The sequence below is a fragment of the Neltuma alba genome, unplaced genomic scaffold (genome assembly GCF_004799145.2).
Source record: "Neltuma alba isolate B1F8T4 unplaced genomic scaffold, ASM479914v2 tig00012184_pilon, whole genome shotgun sequence".
Lineage (NCBI taxonomy): Eukaryota > Viridiplantae > Streptophyta > Magnoliopsida > Fabales > Fabaceae > Neltuma > Neltuma alba.
Window position 1 is genome coordinate 120,221 of NW_021636726.1, and position 10,654 is coordinate 130,874.

Below are 10,654 nucleotides of genomic sequence, written 5' to 3' on the forward strand. Positions count from 1 at the left end.
TTGAATTGCACTTCTTCCACTATATCTCCCTGTGTTTTTTTTACCTTCCCGTTCTTCTTTCCATTTGTCTACTTATTAGAATTCCTGTAATTGCTCAAGGATATTTTAATCTTAACATGCCACTGTTTTTAAAGTGACCTGGCTTACTTTTAGTATTGTTCTATTCCAGCAAGTCTGCGAATCTAGAGAAGCTAAAATGAGGCAACCCATTCTGAATTAGCGTGGTATTTTATTTGACTACATTGTGAACAATTTGGAAATCTGTTTTAATGCAGCCTTATAACTATATTTCTCTTAATAATTTGAGTTTTGGAGAAGGGATGTTTATTTTTATAAACTATTTTTCTTTATTGCGTCTAGATTGAATTGCTTGTAATTAGGCAAATGCTAGTTCAATTTCTTTATTCGTTCGCTAGCAAAGACCTATACTACAACAACTAGTAAACAGCGAAGACATGTGACAATGGAGATTTGTCATGTTGTCTATGAAAATAAAAAGCTATTATCTCTCATTTAAAAGAAAATCAGCTCGTTTTACTTTACCTTGTCTCTCAGGAATAAAAATGGATAGCCACTAAAGTATTCTTGCGAATTGGAGAAGCAGTCAGTTGAAAGAAGGAGTAGTGTTCATGAATTTGTAGATGGAACAATAGAACAAGGAAGAATTTTGAAGCTGATGGAGGGAGCCCGCACAATTGCACTAGTAAATTGTTGGAGTTTTCCGGCCACTGAACCCCTAAAGCAATAGAAAAAGTGCGTTCAGGATTTATTGAAAATGGAGGGTGATTATTTATTTTTAAAATCTTGATGATGTGGTGTATTGTTAACTCTTGTATCATATAGATGGATAGGATTAAGAGCTACTGAGAGATTTTGAGAAAAGGGACAATGAGAGGATCCGTTCCTGTGCCTTGTTAAGCAGCAATGATCATAATACTAATTTAGGGTACTCCAACGGCCAGACCAGATCAGATCTAGTCTTGGGTGTGTATGGTTGATCAAAATAACACTTTTTAAAAGTGTTTTCATGCACTTTGAGGTAAATTTTTCTCACTTTGTGTGTCATGAAATCACTTTCAAAATAATGATTTGATTTTTACCCAAAGACCCATTTAAATTAGACTTTAATGTTTGTCCAAGAAAATTCTTATGATAAATAATTATACTATATTTAGTACTAAATAAATATAGCTTCGATTCTTAATATGAGAGTTAATTTGATATTCAATTTACTCCTAAAATAAGATTCCAGTCTATTTTGTCTCTCATATTTATTTATTTATTAAAAAAAACCCTTGTAATAGTTGTACATATTAAATATTCTATCAAATTCAAATGATAATTCTAACTACTACATATGATTAGTAAAGAAATTTTAAAAAAGATAACACATATTTATTAATAATAACTAACTTCGCAAACTTGCTTAATCTACTCAAATTAGTTAAACTCACTGTTATATTAAAAATGGAGGTAATATATAAAAGCAAATATAACTTGTTTATAGTTGGGGAAAAAACTTGTTCGTAAAAAGCTTATACAAGTGAATTATTTTGTTCTAGTACATGTGAAATTGAATTTTTTTGGCCTAAATTGTTAATAATGTCTGAAATAGTAAAATACTCTTCCGGTCCTGAATATAAGACCTATTTTATAATATAAATTATATTATAAAATAGGTCTTATATTTAGGATCAGGGTAGTATTGCTTAAATTAGATATGCATAGGAGTTACGTCTTTTTTTTTTTTTTAATATTCCATCTTGAATATAGGAAATTTTTTTAGAAAAAGTAGTTTTAATCCGAAGTAGAGAAAATCAAGATGCATTAATAATATTATTGTAATATACTCTTTATAAAATTCATACTTAAGGATAGTGATAAGTTAACACCACTATATACCTATTAAACTACGCACTCATTAGTATACAATATTCACATTAACGTAATGCAAATCTAAAGTTTTAACTTTTGAGCTTTAACTATTTAATAGTCAAAGAAGAAAAACAAAAATTGGCATGTTTAAACAAGAATAACTCATCTGAAAAATGCATTGTGATGATGGAGAAATTTAATGAGGAATCACTTTTTTTTATGCGGATTCTAATAAACAAATGCGATAATTAATTAGGTCGCTAAAATTTTATTGAAAAATTGTGTCCTTTTAAAGTTTTAATTGAATAATAAAGCCCCATTAGAATTACATAAAGGCTTGTTTGAAATGATGGTAGGAGCTTTCAAAAATAATTTGTTAATCTTGTTTTACGAAATACTAAACATATAAAGAGATTTTTGTTTCAATTTACATGAAAATGTTTATTTGCATTTAAAAGAGAGAGATCCAATCGAGATCCAAACAAGTCCCAAGTTACTGCTAGTAACACCTTAACTTTTTACCAAATAACCAATCAAATAGAAGCAAATAGAATCACATTTGATGGTCAAAAGTTTGAAAACTTTAGCTTTGAAAAATTTTGTTCTTGGATTATTATTCATAGCAACCATAATTTGGTAAAACTTTAAAAATTCATAATTAATTCTAAAAAAATTGAAATTGAGTGATTTCAAATTCTATTAGAAGCTCTTTGGATTATCTTTCGACAACAAATAAGCACTAGTCAATTTGCCTTTAGATTCGGGCCTAGTTTAATGGCCAAATGTTATGGCTCATTTGCTTATTTTCTAATTTTTTTAGTATTTTTGTTTAACTTTTGAATGACATAATTTCTTGTACAAATATCCGTTTGAGGTGTGCTGCCACTTATTTTAAGGAAAAAAAATAAGATCTCTTTACCTGTAAAATTTCATGACCTAACTCACTCAAATGGTCAGAAACCCTTTGGTCATTGTTTAGGCTCAAAATGTTGGCTTTTATCCTCTAATTGCTCTATTTCTTCATGCTTAAGCTTTAACTTCACATACCATTCATTCAGCCAAAAGTTGGATAAAATAACATACTTTGGCATATAATTGGATCATATTATGACATAGTATCATCCAAAAGAATATTTACAAACATCCACATAATCCAAGAAAGGATCAAAACCATATACATTTCATAATATCAATTATTTCTTCAAGCATTGATCACTCCTTGCCTTTTACTTTGGATGTAGCAGCCCCTAAGGAATTGTTGGAATATGAGGGGTAAGATTCATGAGAATCTAAGTAGCATAGCATTATATTCAAAATGTCAATCAAGCAAGGTATCACATGCTATATGTTTCTAACTATCACATACTTTAACTTTGATGCACATGCCATGGAAAGGAACAATATACTTTCTCATTCAACATACTCAACATTACATAAGCCAAGATATTTCATGCATGAAGTTAAACATAACATCACATAATAATCTCATCCACATCATGGCATAGCAAATAACATATACATAGCAATAAACACAATGCAAGGTAACATTAAAAATAAATGCTAGCTACCTCTTTTAATGCTTATTCTCTTGCCTTCAATCTGCTCCCCTTAGCAAATCTTCTTCTCTTTTGATGCCAAACCTGTTGCTAACACAATAGGGCATCACACATTATCATTCCATTCATCATAATAACCCTTAATCCCTTTTTAGTTGATTTTTTAGTTATTATTTCTAGTTTTGATTTTTTAATTCTCTTGGGCCAGTTTTACATTATTTTTCATTTAAAATCCAAATATCAACTTAGATTTATGAAAATCCAATTCTTCACTAATGATCTTCATTTGGCTGAAACATAGGGGAATTATTTTCAAAATTTTCATATTCAATTTTAATGCTTTCAAACTTCTTTTGGTGTTTTTCTACATCACTTCTTCATTTAAACACATTGAAACATCAAATTGAATTGAATCCAATCCTAACCCCTATTTCTTTTCTTGACCGAATTGATACACAAATTCAAGGGATTGTATTTTCTTTCCAAAATCCAATCATAACCAATCAATTCCTACACTTTTTAAGTGTTTAATCTATGTTTCAATTCCTTAGCCTCTTCCACATTTTTGAAAATTTTGGCAACATTTCCCCATAGAAAAATGGCCATCCAAACCACATAAAAATGCCATTAAAAAAAACCTCATCAAAGCACAAAAAAGATAAAAGCTTATCTTGACAAATCCTCAAGCTGGTGTGCCCTTTCTCTCTTTAGCTTTTCTCTCTCTAAATTCAAATGCAACAATGTTTCTCCTATGGTTGCTCTCTTTGCCAAAATTCATGCGTGGGAGGGGGTATTTATAGGCTTTTCATTAACTCTTTGCCCTTAATTTTTACCAAAATTATAAGGGTTAGGTGGTTTAATCTTAGCCTTTGAAAATTCTTCCAAAAATAATAAAAAATAAATTAAAAATAGGTGGATAGATCTTGTGCTTCTTGAATATGATCTTGCCACATGTCCATATGATGTCATGGTGATGATGTAGCTTGCTTATGTCATACCAAGATTAATTAGTTAACTTCCTTAATCACCATAATTAACCACCTTCTATAAACTATTTTTATTTTATGTTCCATTAAATGTCTTCCCTCCAAAATGGGCCAATTTAGGCGTGACACATAGCTCATTTGGGCAAAAAATTTTTGTAGAAAATTTCATTTCCTCGAATATCCTATCGTTACACTGAGTACCGATGCAATACCGCATGAATTTTTCCTATATCCTGTCCAATTCACTATCTCAGAAAATTCATCTCAGTGCACCGTCAGCTTTCTCTCAGTGTAGGGAAGTTTGATTGTTTTTTGCAGAATTTAATTCGCTCTAAAATTCTCTAAATTCTATTTCTAGGGAAATCGGCATTCTGCCGGTGATAATTTTTGCTTTAAATATTATTAAAACTAACCTTCTCATCATTTGAAGTCAAGAACAATTTTATAAATTATGATAATCCTTCAAGAAAATTTTTTTAAAAATTATTGAGGCCTTTAGATATTTTAAATAATTAATTTTGGTTACTATTAGTCAATGTAACAAAAAATTTCTGAAAATATAGAAAATTCTATATTAATTTATTTTCCTTTCTATAATTTCTCTAAGGCCTCAAATACTGTTCCTTGACTCTCAATTCTATTTTACATAATTTTTTAGAAATTTTTTGGAATTTATAACTTGACTTTTCAATCAGATCTTTTTTTAATTGATATTTCAAAAACATCAGTCTTCACACTGTCTAGGTTTTAGTTCAAAATTTATGAGATCTATGTCCCCTTTATACTAACCGGCTCTTGATCTATTTTGTTTTCCTCATTTTCAGGATTAAACTCTACAGGATGTTACAGTTAGGCTTGAAGAACCTATTTTGGATACTGGATAATCTTTATCTTTGTTTTTTTTTTGTGATTTTTGTGCTTTGTTTTGTCGCGGGGCTTTTTCCGGAACCAGGCTTTATCATCTTAATAATTATGATCTTCCCTATCATCTTAATATTATGATCTTCTTTGAAAAAGGGGCCAAAAGAAAGAAGAACAAAGGAAACAAAAGAAGTTTATTGACTTATTAATGTACTGTATAAAATCTCACATAAACAGTACAAATGTACAATAAATCAAAGAACAAAAGCGGATCGCTAACTACTGTGTCAAAATTAACCGAGTCTCTTTAATGCCAAACCTTGGATTGCTGTCTGCGCAATCTCAAAGATTTGCAAGACCAAAGCCTATAAAAAGGCCAATTCAGAAGAAGATCATTCAAGAAGGGACTACCTTATTGCAATGAGACATTAATCATACTAATTATCTCTTAATCTCCTCTAAATCTATCATCTAGTAAAACCCACTTTGCTTCTCTCAATTCTCAAACTGTGTAGTGTTGCTGAATCGTATCTATGTCAAGCCCCTTAAGTTTCACCACCGATTCCACATGACCCTTCAACGTGTGAAGCTCCCTCAACCTGTAATCACACAATAGGTTAAGTTACTCAGTGACTTTGACAGATTCTGAGACTAAATTAATAACACACATTTTGATTATTGAAGTGTTTGAACTTTGAAGGCAGAAGATCGGTTACCTTGCAACTTCAGCGCGTTTCTTGGCTTGTTCTGCGAGTTCAGACAATTCGCCATAAGAGTTCATTTCATTGAGGATTTGCTCGGTTTGAGGAGGATTGAGCCCATGGAGGGTACGTTGAGCTGTGGCCCATTGAGCTTCTCGTTCTCCTCTTCCGTAATCCTTCTTCGTTGTGAAAGCAGTCTGCATCAATTACAGAGTACCCAGAAAATTTTCATGACGAAGAATCTAGGATTTATTGGTTTTGTTCGATTTTGTTTTGGTAAGTACTCACCCTGTTCTCGGTAATATGATTCCATGCTTTCCCACTCAATGCATATCGAATTATGAACTTTAAAAAATCCAAAGGAATGTAGAAGATAATGCTGTAAATCCATATCACTCCTGCCCAGCCCCATCCAACTCCTTCTATATCTGCAAATTCCCAGTTTGCATACACCGCTATTAGAGTGGCTACCTATCAATTCATCAAGAAAAATATTAGTAATTAGTCTGGGAATTGTTAAACAAGGGAGGATTAACCAAAAAAAAAAATGTTTTAAGACATAAAATTGTTATTGTATGCACACTTACCAATTGTGCTATGAGAAAGGCTCCCATCAGATACAAACCAGGACGTTCAACATAAGACCAGCTTCTTGACCGAGTAACGAAGATGAGAGCCTGACTCACAATACTCACTTGAAGATAAACAGCTGAAGTTAATGCTCTGTCATTTTCTCTTATTGATTTAACGCCGAATTTTTCCTGCAAAAGTTTTGGATCTTGTTTAGTTATGCTTATGTGTGAAATAAGCTATGAGAGAGGGCCAAGACATTTTGTTGTATGGGATCTCTTAAACTAATAGTGTAATCTATGTGTCACATTCTGGTGCTGATTTTAATTATTTGTTTTTTGTACTTACTGAGAAGAAATCTGAAGCATGAGCAGCCCAGAAGAAGACAACAGTCATTACAGCCAGGTATGATCCAAGTACTATTCCAGTGGCGAAAATCTCGTTGAGTTTCCATGAATCTGGAGAAGGTGATGGCTTGACTCTATCCTTAGAAATGGTCATGATGGTCCCGTCATTTAGTATGGCAATGATAAGAACCATAAAAGGTGAGAAATCAAATTTCCAGATAAGAGCAAGCAAGAGAAAGCCCAGCACGATTCGAATTGTTATAGAAACTGCATAGATGGTGTAGTTCTTCATTCTTTGGAAAATAGCTCGGCTTGTCAACACTGCACTGATGATCACACTTAAACCAGGTTCTGTCAAAACTATATCAGATGCATTTCGAGCTGCATCAGTTGCATCAGCCACTGCAATTCCAATATCTGCTTTCTTCAATGCAGGAGCATCATTCACACCATCTCCAGTCATTCCACATATGTGTTTCCTATCTTGTAATCGCTTCACTATCTCATATTTGTGCTCTGCACTTGACAGTAGTTAGTAATCGACAAAAACTTTTAATTTCATATTAAAATGTAGAGGTTGATCTTAGTCAATCTTGTCTCCTAATTTTTATCAATCATTTGTATGTTACAAGTAATTATGCTCGTGTTATGTATATTTACCAGGAAAGACGCCGGCAAAGCCATCGGCCTTCTCAATAAGCTCATCAATTGGAAGAGCAGCAATAGACTCATCCTTGTGCTCACCAAGAAGGGAGGAAGAAGGATACATGTTGCTTCCCATGCCAAGCCTACGACCAGTCTCCTTCCCGATAGCTAGTTGATCACCAGTGATCATCTTCACATTCACTCCAAGATGGAGAGCACGTTTGATAGTCTCTGCACTATCATGCCTTGGAGGATCAAAAAGGGGTAAGAGACCCACAAACTGCCATGGTGATCCTGCACTCTCCTTGGTCTTTTCTGGCACTTCCTATAAGTTGATGAGCAAAACGTCATCAAATAACTGAACCATAGCTTTGATAAACAGCACAAAAGAACCATCACTTACTTGTCTTGCAACAGCAAGAGAACGCAGACCACGTTCAGCAAACTTATCAATAATGGAATGAACTTTTCTCTTTACATCTTCTTTGACTTTACATAGTTCTACAATCTGGTAAGAATTTCAATAAAGGTAATGTAATGAAACAAGATACAATATCATCAATTTTCTACACTAAAAGATGTGTATCTATTTACCTGTTCTGGTGCTCCTTTGCTTACTCTGTGCCATTTGCCTGCAGAGTCAATGTATGTTATGGCCGTACGCTTGTCCACTGGGTTAAAGGGAAGGAAATGCACCTCTGTGATGCCATCTCTGGCCTGCACAAAGTAACAGGTAGATTTTAATTATTGCAATTGGAAGTATCTTCGATAATCTAAATAGCATCCTTTGGTTGAAGCATACCTCCTTTGGGTCTCCCAACATCCCAACAATACAAGCATCAATAGCATCTTGATTTTCCACCCTTGAGGCTCTAGCTCCAAGCAATACTAAAGTGTCCTTGTCAACATCTTTTACAAAAACCTGCACGTGGGCAAAACATTTATGAATAACAATTCAAAATGTTGCTTTATTCTTTGTAACATATGCTTAATGATTGATTGATTACCTCAATCAAGCTCTTGTCAACTGTGAGCTTGTTGAGTGTTAAGGTGCCAGTCTTGTCACTGCACAGAACATCCATCCCAGCCAGCTCCTCAATGGCTGTCATCCTCTTAGTGATGGCACCTTGCTGTGACAACCTATGAGACCCAATAGCCATTGTTACTGATAAGACTGTGGGCATGGCAATCGGAATCCCTCCGATAAGAAGCACCAAGAGGTTGTCAATTCCATTCCTGTATTTACGATGTTGAATCGGGTACATCACAATTATCTCTACAATCATCCCAATTGCTATCGTACAAATGCAGAAGTTACCAATGGCCGTCAACACCTAACCACAAAAGTTTCAGCAATCCAAATTCATCAACACAATCTGCAAGGGCAATGACAATGTTATGGAGAGCTCAAGCACCAAAGAAAGAGAAGTCATACCTTTTGGAAGTGTCCTACTTGGTTAGTGCTATCAACCAAGTGAGCAGCTTTACCAAAGAAGGTGTGTACCCCAGTGGCAATCACAACAGCCTCGACCTCTCCTTGTTTCACAGTCGACCCTGAGAAGACTTCATCAGATGGGTTCTTCGTAACCGGCAAAGACTCACCAGTAAGTGCAGACTGATCAATCTTTAAAGGGTCTCCTTCCAAGAGACGAGCATCTGCGGGGATAATGTCTCCTAATTTGATGCTGATTATATCTCCAGGTACCAACACAGATGCATCCTGCTCAGTCCACTTTCCATCCCTTAAAACCTGCCCCAAATGTTTTTAAGAACAGAGATTCAAAAACATGTCTGATGTATAAGGCGAGAGCAATGATCTGTGTGTTTTTAGACAATAATATTACCTTAGTTTTCAATGCAAGGCTTGCCATGAGTGCTGCAGCAGCATTACCTGCATTGTTCTCTTCAATGAAACTAATAGTTGATGATGAGCAATGCCACAATTCCCACAAAGTCTTGCCAATCTGGTGGTTGGCCCTGCACGTTTCAAAACCAATAAATTAATCAGAATGTCCACACACTCACACATACGAATATATATATAAAGAGTTGTTACCCCTCCATTGGCCAAAGCGATGCCATGATAGCAGCTAATTCCATGACCCAGGAGAGAGCCACATCCCACAAAGTCTTGCCAATCTGGTGGTTGGCCCTGCACGTTTCAAAACCAATAAATTAATCAGAATGTCCACACACTCACACATACGAATATATATATAAAGAGTTGTTATTACCCCTCCATTGGCCAAAGCGATGGCCATGATAGCAGCTAATTCCATGACCCAGGAGAGAGGATTCCACATAAAGCCCAAGAATTTAAGAAGCTTGCTTTCCTGTTGGGTTTGAACGGGTGTGTTATTAGCTACACTTGTTCTTAACTTGTGTCTTTAGAATACTAAGCACCAAAAAAATAAAAAAAAGAATTGATGAGTTATATATTGCCTTCTTCTCTTCTAGCTTGTTGGGCCCAAAAACTGCGATTCTCTTTTCCCCTTCTTCACTTGTCAAACCCTCTTTTGTACAGTTCAATTCTCTGAACACTTCATCTATCGGTATCCGCTCCTGTTCATACAGTCAACCATTATTCATGAATTACAAATCCGACAAAGAAGCAACATCAAAGACAGAAAGACAATAATCTCATGTTCTTGTTCTATGAAACAGATCTTTCTACAATTTAATGCAATTGAGGAAAAAGGGAGGAAGAAGAAGAATAAAAAGAATAATGGAGAGGGGACATACTAGGTCGACATTCTCCTTCTTGATCGCGTCGAGGCTGCCCCCCGCCATTATTAGAGGTTACAAAGTTTCTATCTTTTCGTGTCTGTGTGTGTGTTATGTACGTTCAACTAACACCGGAGGATTATTGTAACTACTAAGTGATTAGCATGATATGTTTCTTTCTGTAATTTGCTTTTCTACGAAGCTTAGGTTTTGTCCTTCATGATGTGTGTGTGTATATATGTGTGATGTGTGTGTGTGATTGGCTTGTGTCTAAAATCACTCATTCCCACTCATTCTTGTTCACTATGCCTCACTTTGTGCCTTTCTATAATTAACAAGTCAATTTCTTCTTCTTTCTTTAAATGGGAATTTCAAACATTTTTTTATTC

The 10,654-nt window shown here is 34.5% G+C and overlaps 1 pseudogene; it reads right to left on the reverse strand.

Annotated features, from left to right (window-relative positions):
* Positions 1-5,450: 5,450 nt before the first annotated feature.
* On the reverse strand, positions 5,451-10,423 carry LOC114724296 (ATPase 9, plasma membrane-type-like; annotated as a pseudogene).
* Positions 10,424-10,654: the final 231 nt, after the last annotated feature.